The 19,296-nt window shown below is 54.1% G+C and overlaps 1 protein-coding gene and 1 pseudogene across 3 annotated transcripts in view; one reads left to right on the forward strand and one right to left on the reverse strand.

Annotated features, from left to right (window-relative positions):
• The window catches only part of CAMK2B (calcium/calmodulin dependent protein kinase II beta), a 77,037-nt gene that overhangs the window by 5,509 nt on the left and 52,232 nt on the right, over positions 1-19,296 (forward strand). The gene's annotated exons all lie outside the window — the stretch shown is intronic.
• On the reverse strand, positions 15,171-15,296 carry LOC116877976 (annotated as a pseudogene).

A 19,296-nucleotide genomic window follows, 5' to 3' on the forward strand; every position in this document is an offset into this window, starting at 1 on the left:
CCCACACTTTCTCGGAGGGCGTGATCCCTATGCAGGAAGGAGGATGGGTTTCGTCTGTTGTTGCCTGGGCACAGAGACCCCTTTCAGAAAGAACCCAAGACCAGATTCCTCCCCTCTTTTATCTCATCTAACGGAGAGAGATTTTTTTCTTACACCTAAAAAGACACTGTTCCCATGAGGGTCCGGGTTGGCTACACTGGGGTTTAACAGGTGCTGAACAGGACCCACCGGGTGGAGGTGACAGGAACGGTGTCTGCTCCTTGGGTGCATCCCATCCCTCCCTCTGCTCTCCAAGGCCACCTCCCTGGTTCAAGGCATGAGATGTGGTCTTTCTGGAGATTTCAAATATATTTTCAAAAAATTTAATTCCCTTTTTCTCTCCCACAAAAATGGAATCTGATTTTTAAAGCATCTTTCACAGCTGCGAGTCACTTTGTTAGTGTAGAAACATAAAAATGCATTATGTATCAACTTGGTTTTCCAAAAATTATCATATTGGCATATTACATAGAAATGTATACTTTATTCCTATAAAAGTCTGAATCTATTTAAAATAAAAACATCCTTGTATGTTAAAGTGGCAGGACTCGCCGCCCAGTCCCGGGGGCCCCTTGTCCCCTGGCATGTGGCAGGCTGCTAGCTTGGCCAGTGGCTCTGCCCCCGCCACACGTCATTCTTCTGCGTGGACATAATGATCCTGACAGAACTAAGGCTGCGATTCTTTGTTAGGCCAGATACAGGCGTTCGTTGAATTCTGCAACAGATTGGCAATAGCTGGGCAAAGATTTAAGAAAATTCTATGGAGGAAGCATAAACCGCTCTGTTCCATGGGGGGTGGGGCAGGGGACTAATTTCAGAGCCACCACCTTTCCCACTTGACGAGCAGCCTGACCTCAAACAGCAGAGTCACTGGGTCCCCCCGGAGGTAACGCCCTCCATGGGGGCCAGTTTCCTGGCTGGTGCCCATTTCCGGCGGGAGCCGTGGGGCCGCCCCGCCTCTCCGTTCCCCAGCCCACCCTGAATTCCAGGGTTTGGAGCTAGGCACGTGATTGGTGCCCAGCACAGTGGCCTCGAAGGCTGCACGTTGGCACCTTCGCCCTTTGGGTGGGGGGAGGCGGGAGGTGCTGCTGGTCCCAGGGACACTCAGACACCTGGCTTGCGGGGCCACCGTCTTGTTACCTGGTGAGGTGTGGCTGCAGGGCAGGCTTCTCAGAGGCACCTGCTGTGGATTTGACACCAAGGGTTTGCAACATTCTTTCTGTGTCTAATAAAGTTCTTCATGTAGCTCCTGTTCTTGTATATTAAGGTGCAGCCTGGTTCTCAGTTGTTGGTTTGAGCCAGGCCATCTGTTTCTGTTTTCTTTCTTTTAAAAAAAAAAAAGATTTTATTTATTTATTTGACACAGACAGAGATCACAAGTAGGCAGAGAGGCAGGCAGAGAGAGAGAGGGGGAAGCAGGCTCCCTGCTGAGCAGAGAGCCAGATGTGGGACTCAATCCCAGGACCCTGAGATCATGACCTGAGCCGAAGGCAGAGGCTTAACCCACTGAGCCACCAAGGCGCCCCTGTTTTCTTTTTTTTAAATTAGGGTCCACACCCAGTGTGGAGCTTAACACGGGGCTTGAACTCAAGACCCCGAGATCAAGACCTGAGCAGAGATCAAGAGTCAGATGCTTAACCAGCTGAGCCATCCAGGTGCCCATGCCATGCCATCTGTTAAGGGCTTTCTGGGTAAAGAGTGCTTGTCTAGTGAGGAGTGGACCTGCCAAAGAAGTGGCCAACACAGCGGTTCCCAGCCCCGGCTGCACAGTGGGGACCCTGCCCCAGACCCGCTGGGTCAGACACAAGGGGCATGAGGTCTCCGGTGCTGCAGCAGACACAGGCTCGAGGCCTGGCCCAGGCTCCTTCCCCCTCCCTGGGCTCTGTGTGAGCCTCCCCTGACCACGGGTGGGGAATTGGCCTCCTTTTTCTGAACACGCAGCCATGTCACTCCTGATCCTGTTTGCCTAGAGCAGCACTGTCCAGTAGAGACACAGATGTGAGTCACACGTGTCTTTAAAATTTTTCTACTAAAAGTAAATAGAAACAGATGAAAGGAAGTTTAATAAGCAGATGTATTTAGTTCAGTGTATCCAGAGTATTATTTCAACACTAAATCAATGCAAACGTTATTGTTAAGTATTTTATATTTTAAAAAATATTACATATTTGAAGTCTGTTGTGCATGTTATAGCACATCTCTAGACCAATCTCAGGTCATTACAGCTGCTTGTAGGCTGTGCTCACACACTGAACAGGGCATGTCTAGGGCATCAAGGCCATCATTTATTTATTTACTTATTTATTTGGCAACTTTTCTGGTTTCTTTTGCTTTTCTGCAGACTTCCTCAACCTGTAAGTCTGCTAGCACACTTAACTGTTTACGAGACTCTAGGTGCGGGGGAAAAATCATGAAAAAAGGTACTTGCTCCCAAGGAGCTTATACTGGTGGGGGAGGCAAGTCACAGACATAAACACCAAACACATTTTATGATGGGGTAGAAGGTGATTAATACCTCTGCTCCAGGAAGAAGTACAGAGACTCAGGAGTGCCGTTTAGGAGGAAGGCTACAGCTGTAAAAGGGGTGGTTGGGGCATGTCAAAGGAGAGGAAACTCTAACTGCTAAAATCAGGAATGAAAAAGGGACAATACAACTGACCCTACAGAAATGAAAAGATGATAGGGAGTCCGTGCAGAAGTGTGTGCCAAGGCAGATAACCTAGATGAAACAGACAAATTCTTGGAAGGACACAAGCAACTGAAAATGACTCAAGAAGAAACAGAAAATCTGAATAGACCTATAACAATGACAGACTCATTGATGAGCAAGAAATTTTGAAATCTCCTACTAAGAGAAGCCCAGGCTTCTGGTCAATTCTGTCAGACATTTAAAGAAGAATTAATAGCAGTCCTTCACAAAGTCATTCAAAAAAATAGAGGAGGAAGGAATTTTTTTCCAACTCATTCTGTGGAAACAGTAATACCCTAATACCAACACCAGAAAAGGACCCCATAAGAAAGAAAACTATGGACCAATATGGATATAGATGTAACATCCTCAAGAAAATATTAACAAAATGAATCTAGCAACATAGAAAAAAGGTTATAGATTATGAACAAGGAAAGTTTATCTCTGGAATAATGGGAAGTTGGTTCAACATACAAAATTCAGTCACCATCATACAGTATATTAATAGAATAAGCAGATTATCTGATTATCTCAATAGATGCAGAAAAGTATTTGACAAGATCTAATATTTTTTCCTGGTGAAAATACTCAACAAACTAGGAATAGAAAGGAATGTTCTCAACTTGATAAGGGTCGTCTATGAAAAACCCACAGCTGACACATTGCACGATGAAAGCTGAATGCTTTCTCCCAAGGTCAATGTCAGGTCAGGACAAGACAAGGATATCTGCTCTTTCCACCTCTGTTAACACGTGCAGGACGTTCTAGCCAGGACAGCTGGGCAAGAAAAATGAAAGCACCTGTACTGGAGAAGAATGGGTAAACCTATCTCTGGGTTTGCAGTTGACATGGTCTTATATGTAGATTATCCTAAGGAAGTTCCAGGAGGATGATCAGAACTAAAAATGAATTCAGCAAAGTTGCAAGACACAAGATGAAGATATAAAATTCCATTATATTTTGTTACACTAGCAACGTTTGATCCCAAGATAAAATTAGGAATTAGGATAATTCCATTCACAATAATATCTAAAAGAATAAAATAGTAATAAATCGATAAAAGGAGTGTAAGAACTTGAACACTGAAAACCACAAACTACTGTTGGAAGAAATTCAAAACCTAAGGAAATGGAAAGACATCCCATGTTCATGAACTGGAAGATTGAATGTTAAGACAGCTGTACACTGCAAACTGACCTACAGATTCCATGTGATACCTGTCAAAGTTCCAACTGCCTTTAAAAAAATCAACAAGCTGATCCTAAAATTCATATAGAAATGTGAGGAGACCCAGAAAGAGCCTGAATATTCTTAAAAAGGAAGAACAACGTGGAAGGACTTACACTTGGTAATTTCAAAACTAGGGGCACCTGGCTGGCTCAGTCGGGAAAGCATGCGACTCTTGATCTCTGAGTTGTGAGTTTGAGCCCCACATTGGGGGTAGAGAGTACTTAAAAATTAAAAAAAAAAACCCCACACACTATACAGCCACGGCAATCAAGATGGCATGGGTACTGGCATAAGGGTAAATAGAGGGGAATAGGACTGAGAGTCTAGGATAAACCCATATATCTTATCATTGGATTTTTGGCAAGGACAACAAGACACTTCAATGGGGAAAGATTACTGTCCATTCAACAAATGGACAGCTGGGTGTTCATGTGCAAAAGAATGAAGTTGGAACCCTACCTAACACCATAACACTATGATCTCAAAATAGATCATAGACCTAATTGTAGGAGCTAAACCTATAACATTCTTGGAAGAAAACATAGGAGTAAATTTTTGCGATCCGGGATTTGGGAATGGTTTCTTAGGTAGGACACCAGGAGCACGAGCAACAAGAAAAAGAGGACATCATCAGCATTAAAAAGTTTTGTGTTTCCAAGGATGCCCTCAGGAAAGTGAGAAGACAATCTGCAGAACGGGAGAAGATATTTGCACATCACATATCAGATAAGGAGTTCGTGTTTAGACTAGTCCAAGAATGTACTAACAGTAAGAAGACAACCCAATCAGAAATTGGGCAAAGGACCTAGCTATATAGACATTTCTCCCGAGAAGATGTCCAAGTGCACGAGGAGTGCGTGAAGAGAGTCATATGGGGAAATGCCAGCGAAAACCACAAGCAGACCCCACCTCACTTCCACTCAATGGCGAGCTCCACGAAGGCTGACAGTGGCCAGCGTCGGCGAGGGTGTGAGCTGGAGCCCTCACGCTGCTGCTGGGGATATGGAATGGCGCAGCTGCCGTAGAAAGCCGTTCCTCCAAACGTTCCATTCCTAGACACGTACCCAAGAGCAAGGGAAGCACAGGTCCACACAGAATCCTGCTCCTCGGAGCCGGAACCCGAACAGCCAGAGAGTCGAAGCCTCCCGAATGCCCATCGACTGATAAATGGGTGAGGAGAACAGGCCGTGTCCACGTGACCGGGAAGCCTCGGCATAAGAAGAGATGAGGTCTAGTGTGTTTGGTGCACGGCATGGCAGCACGGCCTGGGGAGCGTGGAGAGAAGCCAGTCTGGAGGCCCACGTGTCGTATGGTCCTGTTACCTGACACATCCGGTGCAGGCAGCTCGTGGGCACAGAGGGCAACGTGGGGGCACAGTGGGGAGTGCGGCGGTTGGGCGCAGCGTGTGCCAGGTAACGGGAATGTGAGCTTAGCTTACGCCGTCCGTGGTGACGGACGGACGGTTCTGTGCTGTAGTAACAACCATTGAATTATACACTTGAAGTGGGTGAATTGTTTGGTCCATGAATTCTATCTCAATAAAGATGTTTAAACCTAAATAAAACCAACGTAGAAAAAAAGAGAGAACTCTAGCATCTGGCTCTCAACCCCCAAATTGCCAAGAAGTGAGATTTGCAGTGAGAGCGGCTTTGGCTCGCAGCTCCCTGGCGCTGTCCCCGCCGTGCCCGTGTGGGGCCGTGGCCCAGCCGATGTGAGCTGTTCCCATGGCCCTCTGCCCGCTGGGGCGCCGGTGGAGGAGCGGAGGCCGGAGCCTCTTGTCCTCCGTGTTTCTGAAGCCAGGCCCGGCTGGCGCTGGTCCACAGCCGTCTCAGAGCAAACAGAGCGGCGAGACTGGGGCCAAGGCCTACGTGCCTTGGTTCTGGAAGGCACCGTGCTGGTGGGAGGCCTGTGCTCCTGCCTCTGGAGGGCGAGGCTCCCTGGGGAGCAGGAAGAGTGGGTCTCAGGGGGTGTGGGACTGGCCTCAGAGAGGGGATTGCTGTCAGCAGGGTTGGCCATGATGAGGCCAGGAGGGCTGGAGTGGGGGCGGCAGGGAGCCCAGACCCAGGTCTTGTTATTCCTGGATGTATGGTCGCCTCTCTGGGTCCTCAGCAGGGCTTTCTCCTTTCTTTCTTCCTTCCTGTGCCTCTCCTTACCTCCTCTCTGCTCCCCCTGCCCATCCTCCAGGCTCCCACTGTCCCCATGCACACTCCGAGGTGCCCCCCAGCCCCCCCGGAGCAGGGCCTGAGCTGGGGTGCTCTTGTCTTGAGTGCAGCTGCCAGGTGGACACACGTGTCGGGGAGGATCCTCCGAAATACTTTGCCTTCGGGGTTCGTCCCGGGGCTCCAGTGGCTTCTGTCCTCCCTAGCCCTGGACTATGCCATCTGGGACTCCCCGGCCAGGGCCTTGCTCCTTAGGGGCCCTCGTCTGCACTTCCCCTCCCTCCCTGGCGGGTCTGCTTGGGGTCCTGTGGCAGCGCTGCGACTTGTGAGGTACACAACTTCGAGGTGCCTGTCCAGCCTGGTGCCCAGCCGGAACGGCACGTTTCACTTCCTGGAGGACGTGAGCAAGCGCCTGTCTTGACCGCCTGCTGGACGGTCTGCCCTGTGGGGATGTTCCCGTCTCTTCCCACAGCGGTTCAGAGTGTGCCCACCGATGGATTAGCATTCCCCTCCCATTGCTGGGGGCCTGGGGGCCGGGTTTGTCCCTCTGTGTCCCTCCCCCTTCCCTGCCCTTGAAGGGTCCTTCGGGGTCCCACCTTGATGCCTTCCTAGGGACCACGGCTTCTCCTCAGAAGGGGGAGTGGCGGGCTTCATGGCCCCTGACCTTGCGCAGGGTGTCGAGGGCCCTCCCTCGGGGCTGAGCTGCTGTTCCGAGTGTCAGGATGTCCGTCCGCTTCCCGGCCTCGTCCGAGTCTTCTGTGCTGTCCCATGTTGGGCAGATAGGGTGCCAGCCTCCACCCACACAGCAGTGTGTCCTGCCCCATATGGAGCCGGCCAGGTGCCCGGGCCCCCACTCTGCACAGCCTATGGCTGTGTGGGCCTCACGGGGCTCGCACAGGCTGGCCGTGGGGCCGTGGGTGGATGGGGACGCCTCAGAGCCCCAGCTGTCGTGAGGGTGTGTCACACAGCATGCCAGGAGCTGGCCGCGTGGCCGCCCGTCCCAGTCCAGGCTGTGGCGTGTCCCCCGTGTGCCATCCCAGGTCCTGAAGCCTCCAGTGGCGGCAGCATTTCCCCGGGGGCTGGGAGGAGGAGCTGGCTCAGAGCCAGAGACCCCTGGCCCCCAATGAGCGTGATTGGCGCTGTAGATCGGCCGCTCCTCTCTGCCCAAACCGGGGAGCCGATGGGGCCACCGCCTTGCCGGCGCCAGCCCCACAGATGCTTGCTGCCGTCCGTCCCCTCCTGGCCTTCTGCCCGCACCCCCACCGCCTTCTTCCGATGCGTGTAGAGGGAAGTCTTCTGAAAAACCTGGTTGTCAAGAAAGTGTTACAAGCACCAGCCTCTACCCTCCTCCTGATCGTTTCTCGGAGACCCGGCTGCGCACAGCACGAGGACAGGCTATTGTGAGATGCTGGCGAGGTCCCTCTCCCCGTCCTCACCGGCTCGAAGTGCACGCTTCAGTGGCATCAAGCACGTCCACTCTGGGGGGCGGCCACCACCACGGTCCATCCCCACAACTTTCTCCCCGGCACTGTTCCCCGCGAGGGAGACACTAGTCCCCATCCCCTGCCCCCCCGCGCTGCTGCCCCCGTCTGCTCTCCGGCCCTGTGGGTTAGACGCCTCCCAGCACCTCCCGGAGCCAGAACCCTACAGCGTGTCCTGTGCTCGGCTCCTTCCACTCAGCGTGGCAACCTCCGGGGTCAGCCACGCGGGAGTGGGTTGGGGGCTCCTTCCTCTTCGAGGCTGGGGACGTACCACATTCTGTTCATCTGTTGTTGGACTTTCCGGTTGTCTCTGTCTCCCAGCTGCCGTGAACAGGTTGCGCACAGGACATTTTTAAAAGACATTCACGTGGTCTCCTCCTTCTGGCCACAACTGTGTGACACTGGGCTGTGTGGCCCTGGGCCTTCATGGAACGTCGCTGGTTTCAGCCCCCTCTACAAACCAGGAGGGTTGGGGCAGGGACTTTCTGGGGTCTCTTCTGACCCCGTATGTTGGTTCTGTGGAAACCCACACCTTTGCTCCAAGACCTGCCACAAAGCTTACCTGTTAGAAGCTCAGGGCCCCTAAGCCGATCCCATGGATGTTTGCACCCTTCGAGAAGAAAACTAAAGAGGGTTGACTTCTGCTCAACCTGAAACATAAAACAAAAACAAGTTCCTAAAGCTTTAATTGAAACACACCTTGCAGGAAAAAGCCGAAGCCACTGTAAGTCCCGCGTCCCTCTGGCCTCTGCCGCTGTGCATAGACACTGGGCAGCTCTGGGGTCTTGTGCGCAGCGTGCAGTGAGTGCCCTGAGGCAGTGGAGATACTGGCCATCCCTGTTGCTGTCCATCCTCTGGTGGCTGCTGCAGGAGTGACCTGGGCAGTAACTCGGGGCTGTCCAGGGGTCTGGCTTAGCTCTGTCCCTGTCCCTGACTGCCTGGCCCTGTGTTTCTGGGTGGCTGTGTCTTGGCCCCTGCGGAGCCCCAGCTGGAAGTCCCGGGGGCCATTTTGTGGGGAGCCATCACTGTGGCGGGCCTGTTTCTTCCCGGTGGGCTTCTGGATCTGTCCTTGGTCACACTAGTGGGGCAGCGACACAGACCCCTTTCCAGGGAGGGTGCCGGGCCCATCCCGGGGCCGAGGGCATGGAACCAGGCTCAGGCACTGTTGGGGGCAGCCCCCGGGCGTGCAGTGGGACATGGAGGCACAGGGTGGGCTGAAGGCCAGGGCACCCTCTCTTGAGAGCTCAGTAGCTGGACGTGATGTCATTGTCCCCATGCAGGGCAGGTGGCCACCTGCACCTGCTCCCTCGGGGCCTTTGCTGGACCCTCCTGGGCCCACCGGGCCTGATGGTCCATGGTCCACAGACCATGGACAGATCTCTCAGGGTGTGCGCCTTGCCCCGGGGGGCCCCTCAGACACTCCCCACTGCAGTTTTCCTTTTGGACCAGGATTCTGAGGGGGAGGACCTCTCGGGTCCTTGGGCCGTGGGCAGAGCCCACACCTCCCCTTTCTCCACATCTCCCACCTGTCCCATGCCTTGCAGAGTGGACATGGGGACAGGCCAGGGCGGGGTGCAGGCACCCCGAGGCAGGGCGAGGGCCTGGGTAAGGCACAGAAGGGCCGTGTGGTGGAGGCTCCAGGCCTGTCTGGGCTTACCCGTCCTGTCCCAGTGTCACTGCCTCTGTGCCTGGCTCCCAGCTGATGACCAGTTTCCACAGCAAACTGGAATCCCTGCCATCCGGGGTCTGGGAGCAGACGCAGAGTCCAGGTGCACTTTAGGGGACAGCCCAGAACTCACCTTGCTGCTTTCCTCCCAAACCTGTGAGGCACCTGCCCCCTTCAGGTGGAGCCGTGAATGGGTGATGGCCCCGCACAGAGGGGCTGCTATAGCCTCCATCCCACTGACATGGGGCTGACAGTGGAAGCAGACCGCTCACGGAGAAGGAGGTGCAAGCCCCTGGTGGCCCGTGGACACAGGCATGCCGTCAGTCCCAGCCCCGCCGCCTCACCCTGGGTCCACTGCGGGCTTCGGGCCCACAGATACTTCTCCCTGTTGGCCGAACCGCCAGCCTCCAGGCTCAGCCCTCCTGCTGCCCGCCGGACATGGGCCCTGGGAGCCGAGGGGCCCCTGGATTGGCCAAGGCCTCCCCGTGCCCACAGGAGAGGAATGCCAGAGACGAAGATCTGACCTAGCCAGCCTGGGGGGAGCAGCAGTCCGGGGTGGTGCTGGGGCTCTCCTGCCGTCTTGCCCTACCTCGGTCCTGATTTTGGTCTTTGCTTGATGCATCCCTGGCATTTGGGTTCGGTCCGTGGCTTCTGTGAGGGCCCAGTGTGGTTGTCACTGGAGAGTCCTGGAGAATGTTGGTTACTGGAGAGAAGGGGGGAAGGACAGCGGGGGACGGTGAGCAGGCAGCATGCAGGGTGGCTGGACAGGCTGCGTGGAGGGCAGCCTCAGCAGGGCCCTCTCTCCTGTCCCCCGGCTGTCCCCCTGCCCTCCCTCACCCTCTGCCTCCACAGTGGCAGGGGGATGGGCGGTCCTTTGGGTAAATACCCAGTAGTGCAATTGCTGGACCCTATGGTAAGAGACTGTTGGTGAGAAATCCCCAGTGTCCCCCAGAGCGGCGGCACCTGTCTGCGCCCCACCAGCAGGGAGGGCGCTCCTGCCGCTCTGTGCCCCGCACTGGGCATTGTCGGGGTCCTGGATCTCGGGTGTCCTAATCGGGGCATAACGGAGTCTCCTTGTCATTTTAATCTGCGTTTCCCTGACGACACTGGACGTAGGGTGTCTGTCCACAGAGTGTTTGTTTTTCTTACTGTTGCACTTCAGTAATTCTTTGTGTATTTTTAATGCAAGTCCAGCCCCAGATGTGTGTCTGGCAGATACTTCCTTTTGTCTGTGGCTCATTTTCTCAGTGTCCTAACCTGTCCCGGAGCAGAGGTTTTATTCTGGTGAAGCCCATTCGGTCATTTGTGTCCTTCATGGAAACGCTTGTGGTGTCGTATCTGAGAAAGTCGTTGCCAAGCCCAAGGTCACCTAGATTTTCTCCTACGATGTATTCTAGGACTTTTATAATTTTGCCTTTTACATGTAGGTGTACAATCTGTTTTGAGTTAATTTTTTAAAAAAGATTTTACTTATTTTTTGACAGAGAGAGAGATCACAAGCAGGCAGAGAGGCAGGCAGAGAGAGAGGGGGAAGCAGGCTCCCCGCTGAGAGCCCAATGCGGGGGGGGGTGCGGGGGGGTGATCCCAGGACCCCGAGACCATGACTTGAGCTGAAGGCAGAGGCTCAACCCATTGAGCCACCCAGACACCCCAAGTTAATTTTTGTAATAAATGTAATGTCTGTGTCTAGATTCTCTCTCTCTCTCTTTTTTTTTTTTTTTTTTTGGCATCTAGAGAGTGAGTCGTTGTAGGACTTGGTCTGTTTAGGCTACGGTGATCAAGATACCACAAGCTGTGTGGCTTTTGAGAAATGATTTCTTACGGTTTGGGGGGCTGGAATTCCAAGGTCATGGTGCCCGCACATGTAGCGTCTGGGGAGAGCCCACAGCCGACAGCTGTTGTCCCTGTATCCTCCTGCCGTGGAAGCGTGGCGAGATCTCTCCAGGGTCTCTGTTCTAAGGCACTGGTCCCATTGGTGCGGCTCCAGCCTCCTGACCCCCTCACCTCCCAAAGACCTGAGACCTCACCTTGGGAGCTCAGATTCGAACGTGTGGATTTGGGGAAACACAAACATTCAGACCACAGCAAGCACCATCTGTTGCGAAGGTCTCCTCCGCCGGCTCGCCTTTACTCTTCGCCAAGAGTCGGTCGACTCCACGTGTGGGTCCCTTTCTGGACTCTCTGTTCGCTTCCATCGATGTGTTCTCTCTCCTTCCACCAAACCACGTGGCCGCGGTTACCGCAGCTTCGTACTGTCTTGAAGCCGGATGGCATCAGCCTCCAACTCCGTTCTTCTGGGGTCTTGTGTCAGCTACTCTCGGTCTTTCGCCTCCAGATGGACTTTAGTAGCAGTTTCGGTTCTTTCTGGGATCTTGATCGGGACTGCGCTGAAGCTAGGCCACGTGGGGAAGGACGGACGTCCTGACAGCGAACGGTCTTCTACCCATGGACGTGAGACGTCTCTGCATTCATTTCGTTCTTGGATCTCGTTCGTGGAACTTGTGAGTTTTTCTTCTGTGGATCTCGTGTTTTGTGATACCCAAGTATAGTTCATTTTTTGGTGGTGATGGAAACAGTATAGCGCTTTAAATCTCAGATTCCATTTGCTTGTTGCTGGTGTGTAGAAAAGCAGTTAATTTCATATATGAATCTTGTATCCTGCAACTTTTTTATAATCGCTCATTAGTTCCAGGAAGATTCGTGGGTTTTGTTTTTGTTTTTTTAACCATTTGGGAGACTTTTTTACATAGGTAATCATTCATCTGCAAAGAAAGACAGCTCTATTTCTTTCTTCCCAATCTGTATACCTTTTATATAGTGAATCCGCTAGGATTCCCAGTTCAGTGTTGAAAAGGAGTGATGAAAAGGGACATCTTGGCCTTGTATCTGGTCTTAGAGGAAAGCATCTACTTTCTCCAAAAGTATGAGGTTAGTTGTAGGTTTTTTGTAGGTTCTTGCTAAGGATTAAACTGTGGCCCGCCCCTCCAAATTCATAGGTTAAAGCTCTAGCCCCAAGTGGACTGTATTTAGAGATAAGATCTTTAGGAGGTAATTAAGGTTAATTGAGGTCATAAGATTGGGTCTTTATAAGAAGAGACACCGGAGAGTTTACTGGCTCTCTCTTCCTGTGTACCCACTGAGGAAAGGCCCTGTGAGCATTCAGGGAGATGGTGGCCGCTTGCCAGTCTAGAGAAGAGAGCTCACAAAAGAGCCCAGACCCCAAGGGACCTTGATCTTGGACCCCCAGCCTCCAGAAGTGTGAGAAAATAAGTTCCTGTTTTAAGCCACCCAGACTCTGATATCTTGAGCCAATGCAGTGTTCTTCGTCGAGTTACGGTAGCTCTGTTCCCAGTTTGCTGAGATTTTTACTATGGATGGATATTGGATGTTGTCAAAGGCTCTGCTGCATCTGTTGATACGATCACGTGATTTTCCTTTTAAATCAGTGGGTGTGACGGTTATGTGAGCTGGTTTTCAAATGTTGAACTAGCCAGCCTTGCCTGCTGGGGAGGCGTGGCTGCTTGGCCATGGAGCGTACTGTTGGACTCTGCTAGGATTTCGTTGAGGATTTTTGCATCCGTATTCATGAGAGATGTTGGTCTGTAGTTTCTTTTTCTTATAATGTCTTTGTCTGGTTTTGGTTTTAGGGTAATGATAGCTTCACAGAATGAGTTAGGAAATAGTCCCTCTGCTTTTTTTTTTTTTTCCTGGAAGAGATTGTAGAGAATTGGTATAACTTCTTCCTCAAGTGTTTGGTAGAACTCACCAGTGAACCCACTGGAACCCACCAGAATATCCATCTGGTGTTATGCCGAACACCACTGGGCCTGATGCCTTCTGTTTGGGAAGGTTATTAATTGTTGATTCAATTTCCTTAACAGATATAGGCCTCTTCAGATTATCTGTTTCTTCTTGTGTGAGTTTTGGCAGATTATGTCTTTCAAGGAGCTGGTCCATCTCATCTGTGTCACCAACTTCTGGGTGTAGAGTTGCTCATCGTATCCTTTATTATCCTTTAATTTCCGGGGGTCGGTGTTGGCCCCTTTCATCTCTGATGTTAGTAATTTGTGCCCTCTCTCCTTTTCTCTTATCCTGGCTAAAGGCTTATCAATTTTATTGATCTTTTCAAAAGATCAGTTTTGGTTTCATTGATTTTCTCTATTTATTTCCTGTTTTCAAGTTCATTGATTTCTGCTCTTTTATTATGTCTGCTGCTTTCTTTGTATTTATTTATTTTAAAGATTTTATTTATTTATTTATTTGACAGACAGAGATCACAAGTAGGCAGAGAGACAGGCAGAGAGAGAGGGGGAAGCAGGCTCCCTGCTGAGCAGAGAGTTTGATGCGGGGCTTGATCCCTGGACCCTGAGATCATGACCTGAGCCGAAGGCAGAGGCTTAACCCACTGAGCCACCCAGGCATCCCTGCTTGCTTTGTATTTAATTTGCTCTTCTTTTTCTAGTTTCCTAAGGTGGAAGCTTAGATTATTGGTTTTAAGTATTCTCTTCTACTATATGCATTCGATGACTTGAATTTTCTTCTAAGCACTGATGTTAGTAAGTCCTGCAAATTTTGTTAAGTTTTATTTTCATTTTCATTTAACTAAAATAGTTAAAAATTTTTCTTGAATTTTTTTCTTTGACCCGTGTGTTTTTTGGAAGTGTGTAGTCTGACCTTCGTGTTCGGAGGTTTTCCAACGGTCTTTCTGCTTTTGTTTCCAGTGTGATCCCACTGTGATCCGAGATACGATGTGTATGATGTCTCATCTAACAAGTGTGTCACGGTGTGTTACTGCCCAGAATGTGGTCTGGGTGCGCGTGTGTGTATGAGCTTGGGAACGTGTGTTCCGCTCTTGCTGGGCGAAGGCGCTGTCGATGTGCCGTAGCTCTAGCTGGCGGAGGGTGCCAGCGAATGTGGCGACGACCTTGGTGGTTTTCTGCCTGCTGGGTGCGTCCACTTCCGACAGAGGGTGGTGGCGTCTCCCACCATGAGCGTGGACTCATCGACTTCTTACAGTTCTGTCAGGTTTTCCTCGTGCGGTTTGATGCGCTTTCAGTGTCCACACTAAGGATTGTCGCGTGTGAGGAGCCTCTTTACCCTGATAAACCCCCTCGCTCCCTCTGCTCCGTCTGAAATCAGTGCGGCTGCTCCCGTGTTCTCCATCCCTTTGTTTTTTCCCTTGTGGTAAAATGCACATAATATAGAATTAACCATTTAAACTGATTTCAAGTGTCCAGCATCTGTAGCCTGAGGACATTTGCAGTGTGCACAGCCATCGCCACAGTCTCTCCAGAACCTTCTCGTCTTCCCACAGTAGCTCTGTCCCAGCGTGTTCCTCCCCCTCCAGACCTCACCGTGTCCCCTGGGCTGATGCCCGTCTTGGGCCTGTCACCTCTGCTGCTTGGAGCCCTCCAGGAAGCTGCTCGAGGGTGTCTGTGGGCCGCAGGGGAGCGCAGCCGTGGCGGGGGAGGGTGACGGCGTGAGCTGTGAGACTGAAACCGGACGCTGCGGACACGTGCCAAGGTCAGGCTCTTCATCTGTGTGGGGCTGGCCGACCTTGGTGTGACTGCGGAAAGTCACAACGATTAGTCACCACTGTGCACACTCACGCCTGGATCTCGTCAGGGCACCTGGCACAAGTGTTCTTGCGGGGCCCTGCCGGGGTCTTCCTCTGAGCTGTGCCCGCAGGACTCCTGGTGAAGCCGCTCCTCTCTCACATTTGGGTGTGTGTCTGTGGCCGGGCAGTGGACGCCAGCTGGTGGCAGCGGTGTTTCTGCCCTGCCTCGCTGTTTCCTACTTTGTGGGGGGGCTCATTCAGAAGACATCTGTGGCTGGACTTCGGCGGGCCTCATAAGGTTTCAGAAAGGGGTCAGGATTGAGGCCTGGAGACTCGAAGACCCTCTGCCCCCATTCCTGGCCCTCATGACACTTCTTGAGTAAAGATTTCTGTGGTGAAATAATTAGGTTTCAATTAGCAATAATTGCACCTTGGATAAACCTCATTGGCTACAATACTGCCACTGCGCAAAGCCGTGGTGAAATAATTAGGGAGAGACTGCACCTCATGACTCCCTAGTTGGACACTCCTAGCACAGATGACCATATTAAAGGCTCTGAGAAGTCCTGCAATTAAAAAAAAGCAAGCAAGCAAGGAAGGAAGGAAGGAAAACATCATTTAACTTATTAGTTCTCAAACTTTACCTAAAGAGCCCCCTTTGTACCTACCATCTGTTGACTTCCTGCAGAGGTAAAGTCTGAGGAACATCATTTGGGAAATGTTTGCTTGGTGCACACAGTGGCACATCAGGTGGAGCTGAGGTGAGGGCCCATGTGTGTTGGGAGTTGAATTAATTGTGTCTCCTCAGAATTCATATGTTGGAGTGCTAACCCCGGGATCTCAGAATGTGACCCTCGATAGGGTCGTGGCAGATATAACGAGTTAAGATGAATCATCCTGGTGTAGGATGACTTCTCATCTAACATGACTGTGTCTTTCTAAAAAGGGGAAATTTGGACAGAGACAGGCACATAGGGAGAACGCCATGTGAACATGAAGGCAGAGGGTGGGGTGATGTTTCTACAGACCAAGGAGCACCAAGGATCTCCCGCCAACCCCCAGAAGCTGGGGAGAGGCCAGAACAGACCCTCCCTCATGGCCTCAGGAGGAACTGGAACCTTGATCTTGGACTTCTGGCCCTTGGGCCTGGGAGACAATACCTTTCTGCTGTTTAAGCCACCAGCCTGTGGTGCTTTGCTGAGGTGGCCCCAGGACATTAGCACAGCAGGGATGGTGCAGAGCTTTAGTTTCTTACAGGGGCTCAGAGGACCGGGCTGGGAGCCACTGGGATTTCAAGGGCCTGGGAAAGGCCCGGGTTGGACACCAGGGCAGCTGAAGAGCAGGCGGTTTTCATCACTGGTGGTGTGGTAAGTTGTTGTGAATCGCCCAGCTAATGTGCCTTAATAACTCTATGGAAATAACCGAGATGTTCATGGCAGGCCATTTCTGAGGAGGGACATCGGACACATCCCCAGTGCCTGTCGGCTGAGAAAGTGCTCGGTGACCCCTGGAAGGAATGCTGTCTGCTCCGAAGAGGACAAGTCGTGATCTAGGTCAGAGCGTGGGGATTGTGTGTGAGGTGACACTCGACACAGAAGGCAGTCCACAAACCAGGCTCTCGCACGCGTGGCTTGCGTGGACACTGCCGAGGCCACAGGGATGCGGGTGTTCACGGATACGGTGCAGTGTTACCCACACTGGTCTCCAGCCAGGCTTCTTCAGACCTGCTTCCCCGTGTCCTCCCTGGACGGCGGTGGGACTTGGTCCCCAGAGGGAGAACCATCCTGTCCCTGGGGATTGGCGGCCCTTGTGGGCCTGGGCTCTGCACATCACTCCTGCAGCAGGACCCGGAGCTCCTGCCCAGTGGCACACACGCTTGCCCAAATCCTGCTGGGGACCAGCACGCTCTCCTCCCTGGCTCCAGCCCCAGGGTTGGGGAGGCCGGGAGGCTGACATTCCCTCCTGGCGTCCCCCGGGGTTGGCGTCCTCTGCCGGAGCAGTTTGCAGCTGCTACACGTGGAAGGTTGTTCAGGGTGTTCGAGAGGGAGGGGAAAGCAGAGTGTAAACAGGCGCGGGTCCCCCATCGGGTCATGAAGGTGGGGGCGCCTTCCGCGCGTTCTTCCAACACCTCGTTGGTTCCGTTTTCTGCCAGGAGCATGGATGATGCTTGCTGGTAGTAGTAGTCGTAGCATAAGCAGGAAATACATAAAAACAACAATCGCAGCCCTCCATTTCATGTAGAAGTTGATGTTTTCTGCCCAGTTACCTAAGTCGATTGAAACCATAGGAGGACCCCTCCCTTCCTTCCCCAGAGCGCGTCTCAGTCAGAGGTAGGAAAAGGGCATCCAGCTAATACACAGATAGCAGCTTGATTCAGTTTAAATGAAGGGGAAGGAACAAGTGAAGGGCGTCCCTGGCTGGTGCGACCGGCACCTGGCCCGGACCGCCTGAGCTGAGCCTGTCTGGGCCCCGCCAGGCCGGGGACAACGCGGTACCGGCTCGGGCTGGTCTCAGGGAACCGACTGGTGAGTGTGCAGTGGGGAGACTGGAGGAGCGGCCAGCTGCTTCTGCTGCCCGCCCAGCCTGTTCCAGAAGGATCGGTCGGCCTGCCCGCGGGGCGCTCAGGAGGGCCGTTTCCATCCAGAGCAGACCTCCTCCCCCACCTCCGTCCCCAGCTGCGGGGTGCCTGGGCCAGCAGATGAACCACGGTTGGGTTTTTTGCTTTGACTCAAGGCTTTGGTTTGCTCGGCTGTGAACTCTGAGACCTGCGGGAACGCAGCGGCCCCCTGCAGGCACCTGCGACGGGTCGGACCTGGGCCGCAGCCGGGCTGGCTGCGGGAAGGCCCGCCCCCCGGGGCGCCGAGGGGCACCTGTGCCGTGTGGGCTGGACCCCCGGATTCCTTCCCAAACCTGGCGAGTCCGCCGCTCAGCAGATGAGTCCCCGCGTGGAGGGCGGGGTGAGGCGGGGCGTGAGCCGGGTGGGGGCGGCCGGGAGAGGGGCCGCCGCTGCCCCCCAGAGTCTGCCAGGAAACCGGGTGAGAGCCGAGCCGCCCAGCTGAGAAGCAGGGGCAGCTGCGGGCCGGAGTCGCAGGGGCGAGATGAAGGGTTGACGGGGACAGGGGGCGGGGCAGCAGGGGCGGGGGGCGGGGCAGCGTGGGATTGACAGAGGGGGCAGGGCCAGTAGAGGCCGGGCGGGCGGAGGTGCAGGGCGGGGCTGGGGTAGGGGGCGGGGCCGATAGGGACGGGCCGGCGGGGCGGGGCGGGGCGGGGCGGGGCAGGTGGGCACGGGCGCAGAGCGGGCGGAGCAGGGAGGGGCAGGTCTTCGCGGCCAGGTGCGGCGGGGAGCGGGCGCTGCGGCGGGCGCAGGTGGTGCGCGGCAGGGGCAGGTTCCCTGTGGCGTTGGGTGGGGGGCGGCATGTGGGGGCGGTTCAGAGACTGGAGGAAAGCGCAGGGCCGGACCTTGCGGCTGCGGCCACAGGTTGGGCGGGCAGCAGCGGGAGGTGAGTGAGGACGCGACCCTTGCGCCCCTGCGCTGGCTGACGGGGGCCCTCACGGCCTGGTGGCTCGCTGCGTCCGCCCCGGGGGACGAGTGGGCTTGCCTGTGCCGCTGGAGAGGAAGGGGCGGTCCCCAGAAAGAGCGAGAGACTGGGATGGGGCGGACTGCGGAGAGCAGGCCGCAGGAGGGGGTGGGGGCATCTGCCGCGGGATGGAGGGTGTTTCCTGAGGGGCTGAGTCCGTGGGGCCCCTGAGCAGAGCAGGAGGGCCGGGGGTCGGGGCGCCGGCCCCCACCAGGACAGGCTCACGGAGAGCCACAGACAGGCAGGGGCCGGCATGGTCTCTGGACTGCACCCAGGTGAGGCTGCCCTGTGTGGCCGGAAGCTCCAGGGGCCGTGGACCACATCGGCTTGTAGGGGAGAAGCCAGGAGGGCGGCTGCGAGGGGTGCAGGGAAGGGCGGGGAGGAGAGTGGGGAAGAGGGCGGCCTGGTTGAGGGACCGCTCTCAGCCAGGAGGTCGCCCTGCTGCCTGCCTGGGTGGGGCCTCCTTGCTGGTGGAAATCACGGTTCCTGTTCAAAGTGATTAGAAATGAGTGTTCAGATTCTGAGGCCCCCGGCACCAAGGGCGCTGTGGGGCTTTTAAGAGTCAAATCAAGCTGATTAAAAAAGAGAATGTCTTTTGAGTCTTGCTGGTTTGGGACTGAGAAAATGACCCCGTCTAGAGTGGGACCGCAGTAGCAGAGAAGCCCTCCTAGGGGGGTCGGAATAGAGACCCGGGCCCTTGGTCAGTAGACGTCTCTCGATGACATATTTCTGGGGGCAGGATGGGGTGAGTCCCGAGGAGGGACGCTGCTGGCCTCACCTCTCTCCACCGTGTCCTGGATGTTGGGACCCCTGGTTTGGACCCCTGGACGGTGGCCTGAACAGCACGTTTTTCTCAGCATACTTGCGGTTCTGCGGGACTTCCTTGCTCAGGGTCTG

Source organism: Lontra canadensis, unplaced genomic scaffold (assembly GCF_010015895.1).
Source record: "Lontra canadensis isolate GAN:19392208 unplaced genomic scaffold, GSC_riverotter_1.0 scaffold54, whole genome shotgun sequence".
In the NCBI taxonomy this organism is placed as follows: domain Eukaryota; kingdom Metazoa; phylum Chordata; class Mammalia; order Carnivora; family Mustelidae; genus Lontra; species Lontra canadensis.